Source organism: Leucopleurus acutus (genome assembly GCF_964270905.1).
Source record: "Leucopleurus acutus genome assembly, chromosome: 16".
Classification (NCBI taxonomy): Eukaryota; Metazoa; Chordata; class Mammalia; order Artiodactyla; family Delphinidae; genus Leucopleurus; species Leucopleurus acutus.
Genome location: NC_139158.1, coordinates 21,347,250 through 21,365,858, shown reverse-complemented (window position 1 = coordinate 21,365,858; position 18,609 = coordinate 21,347,250). Strand labels below are relative to the sequence as shown.

Here is an 18,609-nt window from a genome sequence, read left to right as displayed (position 1 = left end):
TCAGCCAGTTAAATCAGAATCTCTCGGGTGAGATCCAGGCATCAGTATTTTTCAAAGTTCCCTAGCTTATTCTAGTGTGCAGCTGATGTGGAGAGCCTGGAGATTTACTTCCTTGGAAATAAATAAGAGGCTCTGGAGATGAATTCTTGTTGACTCAGGCATAGATATGTTGACAACCAGACACGTTGGCTGTGTCATCTCGTGCTGCTGTAAGCATTTTTAGAGTCATAAACTTATTCAGGGCACTCAAGTATCATTTATCTTTGATAATTTAACGTTTGGCATCTTGTGGCCTCACGTAGCTAATGCCAATCTGAAAGTGTCTGACTGAAGTCCAGAGGCTAACTGTATACTTAGCAGGATATGGTTTGATGATCAGAGAGTGCTTTGATAGTCAGCAGTATGACAAATTTAGCAAAAATGTCTATTTGAAATAAATTTCATACTTGCAAGTGAGTTTTCTAATATCAGATTAATATTTTACTATTACAATATACAGAACTGTGTGGTTCAGGAGTATTATTCTCCCCCCTGTGATTTTTGAAAGATGGTCTGTGGTTCCTTGATATAGTTAGAGAAATGTTCGTTCTGCAGGGTAGATTATTTTTCTAAGTTTAATAGATCTATTCGGCAGCCTGTAAATGTAATTGTTAAACTTACTGCTAATGGAGATTCATAACGGAGGTACTTGGGCAAGAAAACCAACGTGTAATCTCTTCTAATTATAGGGGATAAGGCGTTTCATGTTGTAGTATTAGAAATTGATTACCTAATTAGTTTATACATGTAGCTTCTATCAAAAAAATGCAACCAAGTCCATACTTTTCACACAAAACAAACAATGACGATGAAATTCTAGTATATTTTAGATAAAGGGCTACTCTGTCCATTTGGTCAATTAAGCATGCTTGCGTGCTTTTATCAGCAAACATTTGTTGAGTACCTACTGGGTGTGAGCACTGTGCTGGGAGCTGAGGTAAAACAGTCGTAAGACATGCTGCCTTTTTGCCTTTGGGAGCTCACGTGGCGCTAGTGGTTGAGGCAGACGGCAAAGTCCAGTGCAGTGAGCCAAGTCCAGGGTTGTGATGAGCACACAGTGCGGAAGGAGCACAGACTTGACCCTCGGTGGCTTGGCGCCGCCCTGACGTGGTAGTACTGTCTTTCAGCCCTGGCCAAATCCCTGCTGCTTGCACATTCTGCAACAGAAAGATAACATTTTCCCAATGGTCAAAGTCTGCCAATTTATTTGTTGAATTACAGTGTCATCTGTAAAGACTTTGCAGGAAACCTAAATAAAATCTATCACACATTCAAAATAGTCTTCTAGATCAATCTGCTATGTATATAAGTGTGTTGTTAAATACTGTATATGCAGCCTTCCTTTTTCTTGTCTTTTGTCTGGAAGCCTCACAATAGATACTTTGCAAATTATACTTGCAACGGAAGTTTAGGAGATGACTTTTCTCTTAATAACAGAGTAAACAATACTGTCTTTAACTCCAGTGAAGAAGCAGATCCAAAGTGAGTTGCTTCAGGGTGAATAATTGACAAAAAATAACCTCAGGCCTTTGTCTTTTAAATAATGAAAACAATCTTGGTATTTAACTACATGTAGTTAATCATTAAAATCAATCTTAAAACTGTGTTTTGAAAACAAGTAATTTCCATAGAGATTTACTATAACGACAGCCTGGAAATCCTTAGGCAAGCATCTCTCCTGCTTTTTTTAATGACTTCTGTTTCATATTAGGATGAAATCAGTGGTTTTATTCAGTGTTAAAAGATTAAGTTACCTAGACTAGAAACGAGCTAGTCTTATGTATTATACTTGGTGCTGGTGGATTTTGGTCTTTCAAAGTATCTATTCTATATCATACTGTTGATTCTGCTGTAGTTATGAAATGCTTATTGTGAATTTCTTTATTAATGTTTTACATATTCTTGCTTTATGAGGCGACTGATGAAGCATAGAGGCTTGAAAAGGAAAAAAAAAAAAGCCCCTCCTCTGAGCAGCTCATGTGTCCTAGTATAGGATCCCTAGGAGAGCTAGAGATAGTCAGCAGTTAGAGCACTCCACATATTCAGAGCCTCAAATTTTGTACTTTGGTGGGACATGACTTTCCCCTTCTCCATCGCTGCCTATTTGGGAACGAAGGATTAAAAACAAATAAAAAATCTTACAGCTGTGTATATGAACTGTGTACATATAAGCATATACATTCATTGGGGTTGCTAGAATGAATATCGGGATAATCAGTTAATCCCTGATTCAAGATTCTTATAATAAGTCCTTTTGCCAACTATGATGAACATGAGCACTTGTAGCATTCTAAATTATTAAGAATATTTGGCCCCAAATATTCTGCCTGAAGCTAAGTCAGTTTATTAATAGTGTCAGAAATGGAGCTGTGATGTGAAATTTGGTGTAGGAAATTCTATCTGGAATTTCATAGGACCACAATAATATAGACCCTATGTTTTGCCACAGAATTATCAATGCTGTGTTGATTTCTTCCCTATAGCTCACTTCTCTTCCTCTGTAAATAAGGGTCATAATGTTTCATTGCAAAGGGACCGCCTGAGGACAAGATTATGTCCAAAGAAAGAGATAATCAACATTAGGGATTTTTTTTTTTGGAGAAATATTATGATCTTACTTTTTTCCATTTAGTCTTTATAGTTGGTAACATTAACAGTAGCTCCCAGCCTCTGGCAAAGAAAAAACAGGTATATCAGGAGTTAAATCCTTACATTTTGTTTTTGTTTTTTTTTTGCGGTACGCGGGCCTCTCACTGTTGTGGCCTCTCCCGTTGTGGAGCACAGGCTCCGGACGCGCACGCTCTCAGGATGCGCAGGCTCTGGGCGCGCAGGCTCAGCGGCCATGGCTCACAGGCCCAGCCACTCCGCGGCATGTGGGATCTTCCCGGACCGGGGCACGAGCCCGTGTCCCCCGCATCAGCAGGCGGACTCTCAACCACTGTGCCACCAGGGAAGCCCAGTCCTTAGATTTTGACGCCAGCAATGTGATCTGTCAAGCTCTTCTTGTTCTTGATATTTGTTGTAGACAATTGCCTTTCCTTGAGAGTTTCTGAATTCATTTCTGCAGAGAGCATATGACTTCTCCTTTGAAAATGAGGGTTTTTTTTCCTTCTGATAAATTTATATTATAAATACCATTTTTTTCTTGCAGAGATTTTTAGTTTAGATCTAGGTTAAAATCTCAGCTCCATACTTACTAGCTGTGGAATGCTGGGTGATTTAATTAACCTGGCTAAGGCTTAGTGTCTTCTTCAGGGTTATTGTGAAAATCAGTAGCAATGACAGAAAAGTGTCAAACGGGGCAAGGCACATAGGAAGGCTGCCCTACGTGTTATGCCATCACTGTTCTTACAAGGGGCTCATCAGGCTGACCCTAGGAAGGAGAAATTTCTTCTTGAGGCGGCAGCAGCTTATGTGGACTCAGGCTTCCCAGACCCTAATTCAAAGGAGACTGTATGGCCACAGAAACCATATTTAGGTCTCTTTGGCCTTTTCCATCCTGGGTTCCTCTTTCTCTGCAGTTCTTACTGATTTACTGATACCGATTTTGGCAGCAACTTCTTTGACAGGACTTGTCTATTTTTGTACTAATGACTGTAAACATATTTCACCAATCCCATCAGGAAGCAACTTTATTAATTATATATATATATATATATATATATATATATATATTTTTTTTTTTTTTTTTTTTTTTTTTTTTGCGGTACAAGGGCCTCTCACTGTTGTGGCCTCTCCCGTTGCGGTGCACAGGCTCCGGACGCGCAGGATCAGCGGCCATGGCTCACGGGCCCAGCCGCTCCGCGGCATGTGGGATCTTCCCGGAGCGGGGCACGAACCCGTGTCCCCTGCATCGGCAGGCGGACTCTCAACCACTGCGCCACCAGGGAAGCCCTGAGCTTATTTTGATAGCAGAAAAGGAGAGTGGAAAGGAGGCAGACTTTGCTTTAGTGTTGAGATCTGGAAGAGCCCCAGCATGATAGGATTGGAGGTGAGAGGATAGTGATTTATATGGCCCCCTTTACCTCACAGAGCTGAATTTACAAATGGTTTAGCAAGGAAAGCTAAGTTAAGACAAGTAAGTAAGCTAAATTAAGAAAATGAGGGAAAAGATACCAGACAGTAATACTTTAGAACGTAATTACCTGCAGGTAGATATTTTTCTTTTAAAAGTAGAGCATGGGCTTCCCTGGTGGCACAGTGGTTGAGAGTCTGCCTGCTGTTGCAGGGGACACGGGTTCGTGCCTCGGTCCAGGAAGATCCCACATGCCGCTGAGCCTGCGAGTCCAGAGCCTGTGCTCCGCAACGGGAGAGGCCACAACAGTGAGAGGCCCGTGTACTGCAAAAAAAAAAAAAAATAATAATAATAAAACAAAAGTAGAGCATTGTGAGAGAAAATTGGGTGCAAATTTTTTCCATAAGCAGAGGTTCTTTACATTTATTTATTTATTTATTTATTTTTGGCTGTGTTCCGTCTTCATTGCCGCGCATGGACTTTCTCTAGTTGCGGCAAGCCAGGGGCTACTCTTTGTTGCGGTGCGTGGGCTTCTCATTGTCGTGGTTTCTCTTGTCGCAGAGCATGGGCTCTAGGAGCGCCGGCTTCAGTAGTTGTGGCACACGGGCTCCATTGTTGTGGCTCCTGGGCTCTAGAGCGCAGGCTCAGTAGTTGTGGCGCACGGGCTTAGTTGCTTTGCGGCATGTGGGATCTTCCTGGACCAGGGCTCGAACCTGTGTCCCCTGCATTGGCAGGCAGATTCTTAACCACTGCACCACCAGGGAAGCCCAGAGGTTCTTCTTATAAGATAAAATTAAATATATTTATTGTCTCTTTGCCTCCACTAGAATGTAAACTTTGTCGAGGGTAAGGATCATTGTTGAATTATTTACTCTGTACTGTAAGCATCTAAAACAGTAAGTGTGCAATAAATAATTGAGTGAACTAAATTATAAGCAGAGCTTAGGTATTATTTTTCTACCAGAGACTCATTTTAAAATGTTGTTAAGGGGCTTCCCTGGTGGCACAGTGGTTGAGAGTCCGCCTGCCGATGCAGGGGACGCAGGTTCGTGCCCCGGTCCAGGAAGATCCCACATGCCGCGGAGCGGCTGGGCCTGTGAGCCATGGCCGCTGAGCCTGCGCGTCCGGAGCCTGTGCACCGCAACGGGAGAGGCCACAACAGTGAGAGGCCCGCGTACCGCAAAATAAAAATAAAAATAAAAATGTTGTTAAGGATGAAATTGACATTCTGTAAGTATAAAAGGCCAACTGGTCACTAGGTTCATCCACATCCCAGTAGAGGGGATGTAATGTGAGAGAGGAAAAGAAATTCTCTAAATCATGTGCATATCTCTCAGATTAGAATAACATCTTAAAAGAAAGAGGAAATCTTAAGAAAGGAGCAGAAAGATCAAGGAAATTTTTGGAGAGCATCAAGTGATTCAGTGAAGTAGTAGGGTAATGAAAATTGTTGCAGCTTCGGTAATAACGGTGTCAGCCTGAAAGCATTGAGGGTTAGACCACAACATGATAGTTATCAAACTGCCTTAATCATTTAAACGTTCATTCCCCTGCCTTCCCTTGAACTTCCAGCCTAAGGCTTTCTCCCTGTAGTGTTGTCAGCACGCTCACATGAGGCTTTGCCTCTGCAGATAATCACAGGTGTTCCGCATGCCTCCTCTCACCATGAAAAAAAGAGAAAAAGACAATTGTGTCTTAGAGATAGAAAATCTCCCAGAGAGAACCCCTGGCAGCTGGAATCCAATTTCTTGTTGTTTCTGAAATTGGAATCCGCTATAACTAGAGTATGCCGAAGGATAATGGGCTCCTTGCTGTTAAACACTCAGATAAAAAGCACACAGGTGCCTAGCCAAGCAGAAACCAGTCTTTTCATAAAACACTGGGCTTTGAGCACATACTGTCCTAATTCCTTGACTAGCAGCTCATGGTCATGGCTCTATGGTTTTTTTCTCCTTTAAAGGTCTTCATTAGGCTGCTTCCTTTCTTTTATTGTGTTTAAGAAATGTGTGATTTAGGCTGCTGCAAAGTGGGATTTGGGTTTCCCTTACCTTGTTGGCATCTTGCACCCATTATTGGTCCAGTCCTTCCATCTGGTCTGTCTTGTGGTTCCAATCAGTGAACAGTCAAAGGTGGGGAGAGAAGCATCATGCTTCTGCACACCTACAACATCAAGTTCAAAAGTATAGTCATGACCTTGTCTTCTCATTCTTGAAATCTGTGCTCAGCTGTTTCAAACCTCCTGTGTCCTTGTTAGTTATGGCCAATTAGAAATCACTGAATCCTTTCCCTATAGTGGTCAGAGGCAGCCAGTTATGGTAATATGGACATGAGTGCCAATGGTAAAGTTACACCATTCAGGCCACTTCGGCTGCAAGTGACAGAAACCCAACACAGGCTAGCTCAAATCAAAAAGGAACTTACCACCTCATAAAACTGAAAAGTCAGGCAGAGCTGGATCTATGTAGCTAGTACTCAGAGGATGTCAGGAACCTGTTTATCTCTGACTTTACCCTCTGTGTTGAGTGTAAACTTTTACCACATGGCAGCAAGATAACTCCATGTTTACATGGGCCTAACAGCCTCAGATCTTAGAGGAAACATGTACATTTGTCCCAGTAGCACAGCAGAAGTTCACAGGTGGACCTTGAAAGGCTTTGCGTGCGTCACATGTCCATTCCTGAGGCAGTAGTTGTAGCCTGAGGCTGGAGTCCTCTGACCAGGTCTGGGGGTGTGCCTGCCCTTGGGGGTGGTAGTCAGCCTCCACTGCATCTTCAGAAGTCAGCCTCCACTGCATCTTCAGAAGTAAGACAGGGTTACTGTGGAAGAGGGCAGAGGATTTTTCTTTCTTTCTTTTTTTTTTTTTTTTTTTTTGCGGTACGCAGGCCTCTCACCGCTGCGACCAGGATTTTTCTTAAGGGAAGGAATGCTAGGAAGACAAAACACTATGTGCACCCAGAAATGAAGTTTTCCATAGATAGTTTGGGTGGAGCAGAAGTGTAACCAGATCCTGAAAGCATTCTTGCTCCTCTGTTACTTCTAGAGGCTACAGTCAGTATGTGTTGGGTAGTCCAATTGATGACCCAAGCCTTTGTGGTTGTCTCAGAGCATAGAAAGTAGCAACAAGGGAGCAAAGCCTGGGTTGGTCATAATCAGCAATTCTTGTATTGAGCAGGGCTCAAGGTGAAGGGTGCTTTTGTGGAGCAGTAGTTGGAAGGGGTGGTCATACCTAAGCAAATGCAATCCAGCCCAGAGCACCAAGGACTTTCCCACCTGTGGCCTTTAGAGGAGGAGGTAGTGATGGTTGGACGTTCTGCCCATGATTCTAGGCAGAGGCCTTCTAGTAAACATCTACTTATCCTTCAGGACTCAGCTCGTATCCCACTTCCCTGCAGGAGTCTTCTCCGGGCTCCACCTGCCAAGAGTAGACCAGACGCTCTGGTTATGCGCTCCTATCTAATGCTTTGTTTTTTCCACCTCAGCACTTTTTCTTCTTACGTAGTCATGTGTAAGTCGATCTGATTTATCTGATCTGATCTGATTACTTGATTAAGGTCTATCTCCAGCACTGGGAGGTGGCCTCCGTGAGAGTAGGAATTCTGTCAGTTTGGCCACCATTGGATAACCAGTCCTTAACCCAGTGCCTCGCGCGTTAATCATCACACAGTGCCTATTTTTTAGATGAGTGAATCACACATGGGTTCTGGTTATTGCAACTGGTTTTAGTATGAAAATGTAACAAACCGCCTCCTTTTCTTGTATCATATAGTTTGATCTTTCCACTTATCTCCTCAATTGGCTGAATTAACGAGGTGCTGTTTTAAATAGCCCAAGTAACCCAAAAGAAGCTGCAGACTAGATAACCAGCCCTCAGATGATTAGGAGGCCTCTTTTACTGTGTATGATTTAAATGAAAAAATATGATCTATCAAATATAATGGAGAACCATAGGCATCTTTGGGCTTAATTGAAGTTCTTGGCAGTAAATAAGGTTGTGTCATTTCTGAATATTATTATTAACTCTGGTTTCCTCTTGTAGCCTCAAATTTTGTAGAATGGAAGTAAGTTTAGTAATAAAAATGAATGCCCAGCTCCTGCCACTTTGTTTGAAACCCATTGGATGGTAATTTCAGGACTAAAATGTTATGAGTATATAGATGCATATGCCTATGCATTGCGCCCACCTCCACCTCTGTCCTCCTGTGCCCGGTGTGTGGTCCTTCGCTCTGGCCTCAGCATTTCTCCCCAGGCATTGTGATCAAGGGTTTACATGTCAGCTCCTCTGGTATAATCAACTGGAAGGTAGGGTTTACTGACTTATTCAGTTATTTGAAAGAATCAAAATTATTTGATAAAATTTCAGTTACCTTTTAAATGGGTTCAATATATACCAAAACTTTTCTGAAACTTTTTGTTGTATAGCTTTGAATTAATAAGAAAAGAAGCCACTGGAGAAACTAAATGTGTTTTTTTGTTTTTGTTTTTGTTTTGTGGTACGCGGGCCTCTCACTGTTGTGGCCTTTCCCGTTGCGGAGCACAGGCTCCGGACGTGCAGGCCCAGTGGCCATGGCTCACGGGCCCAGCCGCTCCGCGGCATGTGGGATCTTCCCGGACCAGGGCACGAACCCGTGTCCCCTGCATCGGCAGGCGAACTCTCAACCACTGCACCACCAGGAAAGCCCTAAACGTGCTTTAAATCTTTTTTTCCTCCCAGTACAATCTTAGATCTTCATGACGCCATTTTTAATTTGATTTGCCTGGTCCTACTGGGCATCGCAGGAATTCGGATTCTGGTTTGGAGTCCATTCTCCATCAGGAACAAGACAGACCACACAGGGGCTCTCTAAGGGCAACATCAGCCATCATGGGAGTCAAATGAAACTTCAGTTGTTTGTCCTTATAGCGTTTACATTATGCCAGAGGGTAAAACTGTTCTTTATAACCTCTAATTTGTTTAGAAAACAAACAAACAAAACTCCAGCACAACTTAGGGGTTTTTGACTCCATGATAAGGAAGTTAAATATGAGTTAAGTGGGCTGTTTCCAAGTGGCCTCATAGCCTGGACACAACCTGTCGCTCCTCACCCTTGAACTGCTATGTGAGCTGCTTTGTGTTGCCCAGAGCCCCCCTGACTGCGTGTGCCACTTTCTTTTATTTTTCTAAAACCTCATATTGCTTCTTTGACTGATTTTATTAGTGATACATCCTTTTTTTTACCCTTTTCATCAAGTAATACTTCATCATCATCATCTGTACATTGCCTGTGATTAACGGTTGTCAGACTTGGGAATTCAGGGACCTCGATAAGAGGACTCATATAGTCCAGGTTTCTGTGGTTCACTGTCCTGGTTGCAGAGCTTTTGGTTGTAAAGAAACAGGAATTCATCTTCAGCTCTCTTAAATAAAGAGAGGTTTCTTGTAAGGATGCAGTAGGCAAATTCATAGGCATCAGGGACAGGAAATAGGACTAGAGTGGGAGAGGCAGGGTGGCTGAGGCAGCTTTCTCTGTTTCTGTCACCTTCATTGTTTTCTCTCTCATTCTCTCTCTCTCTCTCTCTCTCTCTCTCTCTCTCTCTCACTCAACTGGCTAAGAACCGGACCTTTCAGCTCAGTCGCCCACCTTCATCTGACTCAGACTCTGTGTGCTTGTCCAGATTCTTTTACCCAGGAGTGATAAGTGGCCCAGCATGAGGCACTGGTACACACTGGTGTGATAGAAATGCTTAACGATTGGCTCTCTGAAAAAAAAAAGTATGCATATATACATGTGTAATTTTATTATAAATTTTACTGATAAGAAAGGTGTATAGCATATGACTTACAAATCATAATAAAATATACCTCCTTTTTTTTTTGAAATTCCGTTTACCTATAATTTCAGTGTGACTTGCTATTTCTTTTTCTTTTTTTTTTTTTGGCTGCATGGTGCGGCATGTGGGATCTCAGTTCCCCAACCAGGGACTGAACTCGCACCCCTGCAGTGGCAGCACTGAGTCTTAACCACTGCACCGCCAGGGAAGTCCCATGACTTGCTATTTCTTACAAATTCCATATTGCATTAGAAGTGTTTATAATTGGCAACAATAGCCATGAAATCAAGACTATGAATGAATGCTTGACTGCTATTCAGTTCCACAAAGAAGTCACTCATGTCATGACCAAGCAGTGTAGTTCCAACCTAAATATTGTTTTATATTTTCGTTTATATTTTTGTTTATATTTTCGAGTAAGACAAAACGGACACAATGAAGACACACTTCAGAACGGCACTCAGTCAGCCATGATGTGAGCAACCTCTTTGATTAATTGAATGATAGGTTTTGAATACTGGAAAGAATATGTTCTGAATTTCTTGTGTTTTTCACAGTGTAACAGCTATAGACATGAAAGTTTTGAGTTTAATCTGCATTATTAACATTTTATTACTTTCTTGAGTCTAGTCCATGGGTTAGCAAACTATCACTGCTGGGCTAAATCCAACCTGTGGCCTATTTTTGTACAGTATGAGATCTAACCATAATTTTTACATTTTTTAAAGGCTTATAACACAAACAAAACTATGCAACAAAAACTGCATGTGGTTTACAAAGCCTAAAATATTATATGGCTCTTTACTGAAAAAATTTGCTAACCCCTGGACTAGACAATCAACAAAACAAAGCAGCAATTTATACTGATTTCCATGGTGTAAATACATCCAACATGGCTAATTTCAAGCTACAAATGTGATATCAGGGAACACAGATTTGGGAAGAAGTGCTCAGTAGCATACCATTATAAAATTGGAAGATGACATAAATAATCATAACTCCATATACGCATGTCATATCACCATACAGGTAGAATAGACATTAATAACATTAAAGAATAAAAATAGTAAAATGTAGTAAAGTAGTTAGAAAGTAATGTCTTGAGTATTTATCACCTTTGTTCTTAATATAATTTATTTGATTATATATATATATAAATTTTATATATGGAATATAAAATTTTAAAATAATGGCCATGTTTAAAAACCAGTTTGAGAAGTTCCTGAAAAGTTAGCAATGGCTCTCACCAGCCAGCTTACCACTGGGTATACTTCACAAGCGTACTCTGTGTCTCTGCTACTTGGTTGGTGGGTAAGCATGTTCAATAAGAAGTGTAAGGAGTGTAGGTGGAGTAGACCTGATTCATATTCTGAGTTCTCTGATTCAAGCCAGGATATTGAAGTAAGAGAGTGCAAAATGGTATAGTTCCTGAATTTGTTTTCTTTTTGCTTTCCCTGAAATCAGCGAAGTTCTATCAGGTCCTGGAGATGGGGAAGGCCAGGGATGGAGATATTGACTGCATTATCTTCCAGTGAGGACTATTTATCATAAATTCACACTTAATCTTGAAAGGGAAGCTAAAGATTGTGAAGAAGTTTGGTTTTGTGCAAACTGTAATGTGCAGAGTGTCCCGTGAGGAGAGAATCAGTGAACTTGAAGATAGGTCAATAGAAATTACAGGCATACCTCATTCTACTGTGCTTCACTTTATTGCATTTCACAGATACTGCTGTTTTTACAAATTGAAGGTTTGTGACAACCCTCTGTCAAGCAAGTCTATTAGCATCATTTTCCCAACAGCATTTGCTCACTTCATATCTCTGTGTTATATTTTGGTAACTCCTGCAATACACCCATGATCAAGTAGGATTTATCCCAGAAATGCAATGATAGTTCAATATCTGCAAATCAATGTGATACACCACATTAACAAATTGAAGAATAAAAATCATATGATTACCTCAGTAGAAGCAGAGAATGCTTTTTGACAAAATTCAACATCCATTTATGATCAAAACTCTCAACAAAGCAGGTATAGAGGGAACATACCTCAACATAATAAAGGTCATAAATGAAAAGTCCAGAGCTAACATCATACTCAACAGTGAAAAGCTGAAATTATCTTCATTTCCTCTAATATTAGGAGCAAGACAAAGATGTCCACTCCCACCACTTTTATTCAACATAGTATTGGAAGTCCTGGCCACAGCAATCAGGTAAGAAAAAGAAATAAAAGGAATCCAAATTGTAAAGGAAGAAGTAAAACTGTCACTATAGATGACATGATACTATACATAGAAAATCCTAAAGACTCCACCAAAAAATTGCTAAAACTTATCAATGAATTTCGTAAAGTTGTAGGATACAAAATTAATATACAAAAATATGTTGAGTTTCTATATACTAACGATGAGCTATCAGAAAGAGAAATTGAGAAAACAATCCCATTTACCATTGCATCAAAAAGAATAAAACACCTGGGAATAAATCTAAGGAGTAAAACTATACTAGGAAAACTATAAAACACTGATGAAAGAAATTAAAGATGACACAAACAGATGGAAAGATATACCCTGCTCATAGATTAGAAGAATTAATATTGTTAAAGTGACCATACTACCCAAGGCAATTTACAGTTCAATGCAATCCCTATCAAAATACCAATGGTATTTTTCACAGAATTAGAACAAATAATTCTAAAATATTTATGGAAACACAAAAGACCCCAATAGTCAAAACAATCTTAAGAAAGAAGAACAAAATTGGAGGTATCATGCTCTCTGACTTCAGACTATACTACAAAGTTACAGTAATCAAACAGTATGGTACTGGCACAGAAGCAGACACATAGATCAATGGAATGGAATAGAGAGCCCAGAAATGAACCACACTTATATGGGCAATTAATCTTTGACAAAGGTGTAAAGAATATACAATGGGGGAAAAATGCCTCTTCAATAAATGGTGTTGGGAAAACCAGGCAGCTACATGCAAAAGACTCAAACTGGACTACTTTCTCACACCAGATGCAAATATAAACTCAAATTGGATTAAAGACTTAAATGTAAGACCTGAAACCATAAAAATTCCAGAAGAAAACATGGGCAGAAGGCTCTTTGACATCAGTCTTAGCAATATATATTTTTGGATATATATTGCTATAATATATATAGCAATATACATATAACTATTATATATTTATATATATAATATATATAACTATTATATTTATATATAATATATATATAATATATATATTTTGTTTTCTTTCCCTAGGCAAGGGAAACAAAAGCAAAAATAAGCAATTGGGACTACAACAAACTAAAAAGCTTTTGCACAGTGAAGGAAGCTATCAACAAATGAAAAGGCTACCTACTGAATGGGAGAAAATACTTGCAAATGATATATCCAATAAGGGGCTAATATCTAAAATCTACAAAGAACTCATACAACTCAACGTCAAAAAAACAAACAACCCAGTTAAAAAATAGGCAGAGGAACCGAATGGACATTTTTTCAAAGACACACAGATGGCCAACAGGCACATGAAGAGAGGCTCAACATCACTAGTCATCAGGGAAAGGTGAATCGAAACCACCTCACGCATCACCTCACACCGTTTCGAATGGCTATTATCAAAAAAGACAACAAATAGGCCCTGCGCTGCCGGGAACTGATCCCTAGGGCTGGGTGAAGGAGTTTCCTGATCTGATGAGTCTGTTGCAGCCAGCCACACTTCTGGATGAGTTACCGTGGCAACCGAAGAGTCCATCATCCACATCCAGCCATACCACTACATCCATGATGTGATGGACCAGAACAGCAATGTGTCCTGTGTGGAGACTGGGCCAAAGACTTACATCTGGCAGGAAAATGAGAGGGTCCTGTTTGCCCACATGCGCACAATGACTGTTCCCCCATGCCGTTACTGCACAGTGGCAACCCAGTGTTCCGGGATGCCCAGGGCTCCATGCTCTTCAATGTCACAGGACAAGTATGGCTCCGCCACACTGACTTAGAGACCTGGCTGACCCAGGACCCCAACCCCCTGTACCCAGGGGAGGTGATGGAAAGTGCCAGGCATTGATGGGCAGTGACAGCAGTGGTGGACCAGGAGAGGCCCAGGCTCAGATGCCCGTGGTCATTCTACAGGAAGTCATTGCAGACCTGCAGTGCCAGCCAGGCGCTCGTCCATGTTGCCCTCAGACCCTGGGCCTGAGTGAGGGGGTACCCCACCTTCATTTCTGTAACGTTTCTTTACCTTCACCTCCTTGCCATTTTATACGGTTCCCTCCGGGTTCCTCTACTAAGCAGTGCTTCTTGATCCCGGAAGCATTAAGCGCATGACCTGGGAGGTTTGAGGCATTCCTGTCCACTTAAATGCAGACACTTTGGGGAAAATGTGTGTGGAGATAGTAAAGTAATGAAGAGTGATTTGGATGTTAACTCTTAAGGAATCTGAGAGAAGGGTGTAGGGGAATTCTTTGTACTATTCTTGCAAATTTTATGGAAGTCTCAAATTATCACAAGTTAAAAATCACCCATATCCAGGTTCCACCTTAGACAAACTAAATCCCTCTCGTGGTGGGAGCCGTGGTGGGTGGTCGGGCACCAGCATTTAAACACTCCCTAGGGTGGAGAGAGAGCTTTCCTCATCGCTGCCTCTTTAACCTCTGCTTCCCCGGCAGCCCCAGGTCACAGCAGCTCATGCTCAGACCTCACATGCTCCAGGCCAGGAGGGCCGGGATTTCCCTTCCTCAGAGCCCAATGCCACCAAGATGTTCCTTTTCTACCGGAAAGTCAGCACTCACCCTTCTTCAAGGCACTGGCTTATACACGCATCAGTTCCTTTCCCTTCACTGGGGTGGCACCTGGCTCGGGCCTGCCTTCCCCCACCTTCCTGCTCTCCTGGGAGGCTCACTAATGTCCACGCGCTGACTGGGTCAACATCTTAGCCTTCTTGACCTCAACCCTGACCCTTGCCTCTTGTGCTCTGCTTCAGCCCCGCCCAGTGCCATGTCCACTCTGGACTTGGTTGGTTATTCCCCCACCTGCCCACCTCTGAAAGAAATTTTTTTTTTTAGCTAAAATATTTATATTTTCTTTTTTATTGAAGTATAGTTGATTTACAATATTGTGTAAGTTTCAGGTGTACAGCACAGTGATTCAGTTGTACATACGTATATATCTACTCCTTTACAGATTCTTCTCCCTTGTAGGTTATTACAAAATGTTGAGTATAGTTCCCTGTGCTATGCAGTAGGTCCTTGTTGCCCCGCCTCTGAAATTAAACCCAGCTCCTCCTTAAGCATCAGTCTCCCCTTCCTAGCCCTCCTCTGTTGTCATGTTGTCTCCAGGCTTTTGAATCCCATCTTCTCTCCTATCCCTCAGATTCTCTTCCTGGTCTCTCCCTACCCCAGTGGAACCTCGTCATTTTCACACACTCTGCATGTGCTGGACCTGCACCCAAACCCGGTCCTGGATTGGTGTTACCCCCACCTGACCTTTCTGTCCTCACACCCAGGGCAGATCCACCCCAACAGTGTTATAAGTAGCTAAGGGGTAAGTGGTTCATTCCAACCCAAGCCCTGCTCGTTAGTTCTCTTCCTTCCCAACCAGCTTTCTCTCCTTTTTTTTTTCCCTGCATGCCTCTAAATATTTATCATATTTAGTGACAACTTGGTCACCTACTTAGTTAGAAATTGAAGCCATCTGGAGGGATCTGGGTCTGTGTCCCCTTCCCTTACTTCACACCTACCCTTATCTCCTTTCTACCTGTTGGAGCCTCTAGGAGTTTCCCCTCCAACCGTGGATCCAGGAAGATGCATCCTTCTATCTCTGAGATCTTATCCCCACCTAGAGCTTCTCTCTCCCGTCTTTAATTTCTCTGTTACTGGTGCCTTTCTCTTGGCCAGTAAACGTGTTCTGCCTCTTCCATCGTTTTCTGGCCTTGAAGGCTGACTTGTGTACACTTTTCATTCTAAAGAATGCGTTCATAAGGCTGTAAAGTCCTCTCTGACTTCCACCAATATCCACTCTCCTTCCCCAGAGGTATCTGCCATCATCCATTCACGGTCCACACTTCCCGATACATCTATGCGTCCACATAAGTATGTATCCATAAAAAGTATTGATTATAATTTATTTGCATAATGACTATCACATTGTCACTTGCCCGTGTATTTTGAATGAACGTCTTCTTGGTGCATAAATCATTTCTTGTTTAATTGTTGTATGTAATGCCATATGATGTACAGAGGTTCGGCCCTTCTCCTACTGAATATCATTTAGGATGTTTCCAATTTATAAGGAAAAACAGTGCTGTGGTGAATAGCCTTGTCTGTGTGTCCTTATGCATTCTAGTTTTTTCCTTTTAAGAGTAGGAACTGATAAGAAACTACATTACCGGGCTTCCCTGGTGGCGCAGTGGTTGAGAGTCCGCCTGCCGATGCAGGGGACATGGGTTCGTGCCCCGGTCTGGGAAGATCCCACATGCCGTGGAGCGGCTGGGCCCGTGAGCCATGGCCACTGAGCCTGCGCGTCTGGAGGCTGTGCTCCGCAACGGGAGAGGCCACAACAGTGAGAGGCCCGTGTACCGCAAAAAAAAACCCAAAAAACAAAACAAACAAACAAAAAACCAAAAAACAAACAAAAAAGAAACTACATTACATAACTGATAATGTAGAAACACTACATTCATATGGACTCTTAAGAATGGCCCTGTGAATCTAATTTTTAGCTATTTATTGCTTTCTCTTTCCTCTTGACTCTTTGATGACAACTTGTACCTGATGTTCTCTGCTGTATTCCCTCACAAGCCCCTGCATCTGGCCCCTGCCCCCACCTCCACTGAACCCACTTTGGCAAAACCCCAAGACATCCCAACTGCAGGCCCAGGGGACAGTCATTTTGTGTCCTCTCAGCCACATCCACTGTTGATCTGCCCTCTTATTAAAACTTGTCTTTATGTTTTACTCTGTGGATGTCTTTTTCGTCTTCTCCCCGTCCCCTCTGCCTTCAGGTTCTGTCCTGACTATCCTGTGCACCCTCTTCTTTTTCGTGGCCTTGATCACTTCATCTCTGTTGAAGACACCCAACTCTGTAGCTCCCAGCTAAGGTATAGACTGTGAGTCCCCTAGCTGCCTATAGGAAGTCCTCTCCTGGATGTCCCACAATCGCTTCATACTGGACATCCAAACCTAATACTTCCCCTTACCCCCAAATCTGTTCTTCTCTCATATTCCCAGTCTCATTTGGTGATACTACTGGACCTAGTCACTCAAGCTGGAAGCCGGTAACAGCATGTGGGACAAACTGGAAGGAGACAAAGGAGGCAGCCAGGAGACCAGTTAGGAAGATATTTCCATCATCCAGGCGAGAGGTGTTGGCGGCTTAGGTGAGGGTGTGGCAGGGATAGATAAAGGCAGACCTGGATTTGCAGTGGACAGACAGGAAGTGACGATGGAGTAGATGTGAGAAATGAAAACCGTACTGGACTACACGCTCTTCCCAGAATGCTCACACCTTCCTCCTCCTCCTTCTACACCTTTATATCAAAAGCCAGCTCTTCCTCTGAGCCCCAGTTCAAATGCTACTCTCTGAGGGCCTTTCCCAACTTCTTCACCTGGACTTCTGCAACCTCTTCCCCTTGACTCGGTCCACAGTCTGCTTGGAGGCATTGGTCTGTGTTTGTCTTATCACCCACTGGAACCTCAACTCCACGAAGATGGGGGTATGTCTTGACTCCACCACAACCAGGCGAGCGCAGTGCACAGAGAAGGTGTCCAGGCAAAGGCTTGCAGGGGCAGGAAACCTCCAGCTCTGCCTCTCTCAAACCCAGGTTGTTGTCGGTGGGTGAAGTAGAGTTATGTGAGCTTCTCCTCCCGGGGGGCCACCCTAGTTGGAGTAAGGAATGGCAGGTAGCCTTCACTAAGGCTGAGGTTCAAATCCTGATTATGTTCCTTACTAGTTGTGTGACATTTGTCAAGTCCCTTAGCCCCTATGAACCTCTTTCCTTGCTTTCCTGCCTCCCTCAGATCAAAGATCAAGTGAAATCCTATTTGTAGAAACATTTGTACAAACTTCTAAAAGGTTTGGCTACTTGTGGCTGGGCCTTCCTTCCTGATGGAAGCAGATGTGATGGCTGGAGTACTATGGCTGTCTTGTGACCATGAGGCAACCTTGAAAACAAAGCCTCATGCTTAAAATGTGCCTGTTTGTACCTCCCCACCTCCTTATACTTCCTGAGAGTCCCAGTGCACACTGGGCCATGAGATATTCCTTTCCTTAGCTTCCCAGATGTTTCTCCCACATCAAGCCCCCTATCTGTTGCCAAAACTCTGCCTCTTTTCACCAGTGCAGAATAGAAACGTGGAGACAGAGTTTTGGGTGAAGTAAAAAAAAAAATAGCTTCACTGCTTTGCCAGGCAAAGGGGCCACAGTGGGCTAATGCCTTCCAAACTGTGCTTCCCACCCTGGAGGGGGTAGTGAGGAGTCTTATAGTGCTCAAGGAGCAGGGCGTGATCCACTCGTGCACATTCTTCTGATTGGTTGGTGGTGAGGTCATCAAGAGTCAGCATGACTAACCCTCTGGTTCCAACTGGTCTGGGATCTATGTGCTTGTGGGCAGCATACAGTTAACTTCTTCCACCTGGCGGGGGGTTTCAGTATCTGCAACAGCTCAAGGATGTGACTCAGAATATTATCTACAGCCCTTGAGGAGGAACTAAAGGTCCTTGACTTTGTTT

General features: G+C 42.7%; 1 pseudogene across 1 annotated transcript in view; it reads left to right on the top strand.

Moving 5' to 3' along the window:
• Positions 1–8,898, top strand: part of LOC309972882 (transmembrane protein 180-like) — a 33,214-nt pseudogene extending 24,316 nt beyond the window's left edge. Inside the window, exon 7 of the transcript in view lies at positions 8,766–8,898. The product of the transcript in view is annotated as a transmembrane protein 180-like (transcript). The remainder of the gene's footprint in view (positions 1–8,765) is intronic.
• The last annotated feature ends 9,711 nt before the right edge of the window (positions 8,899–18,609 follow it).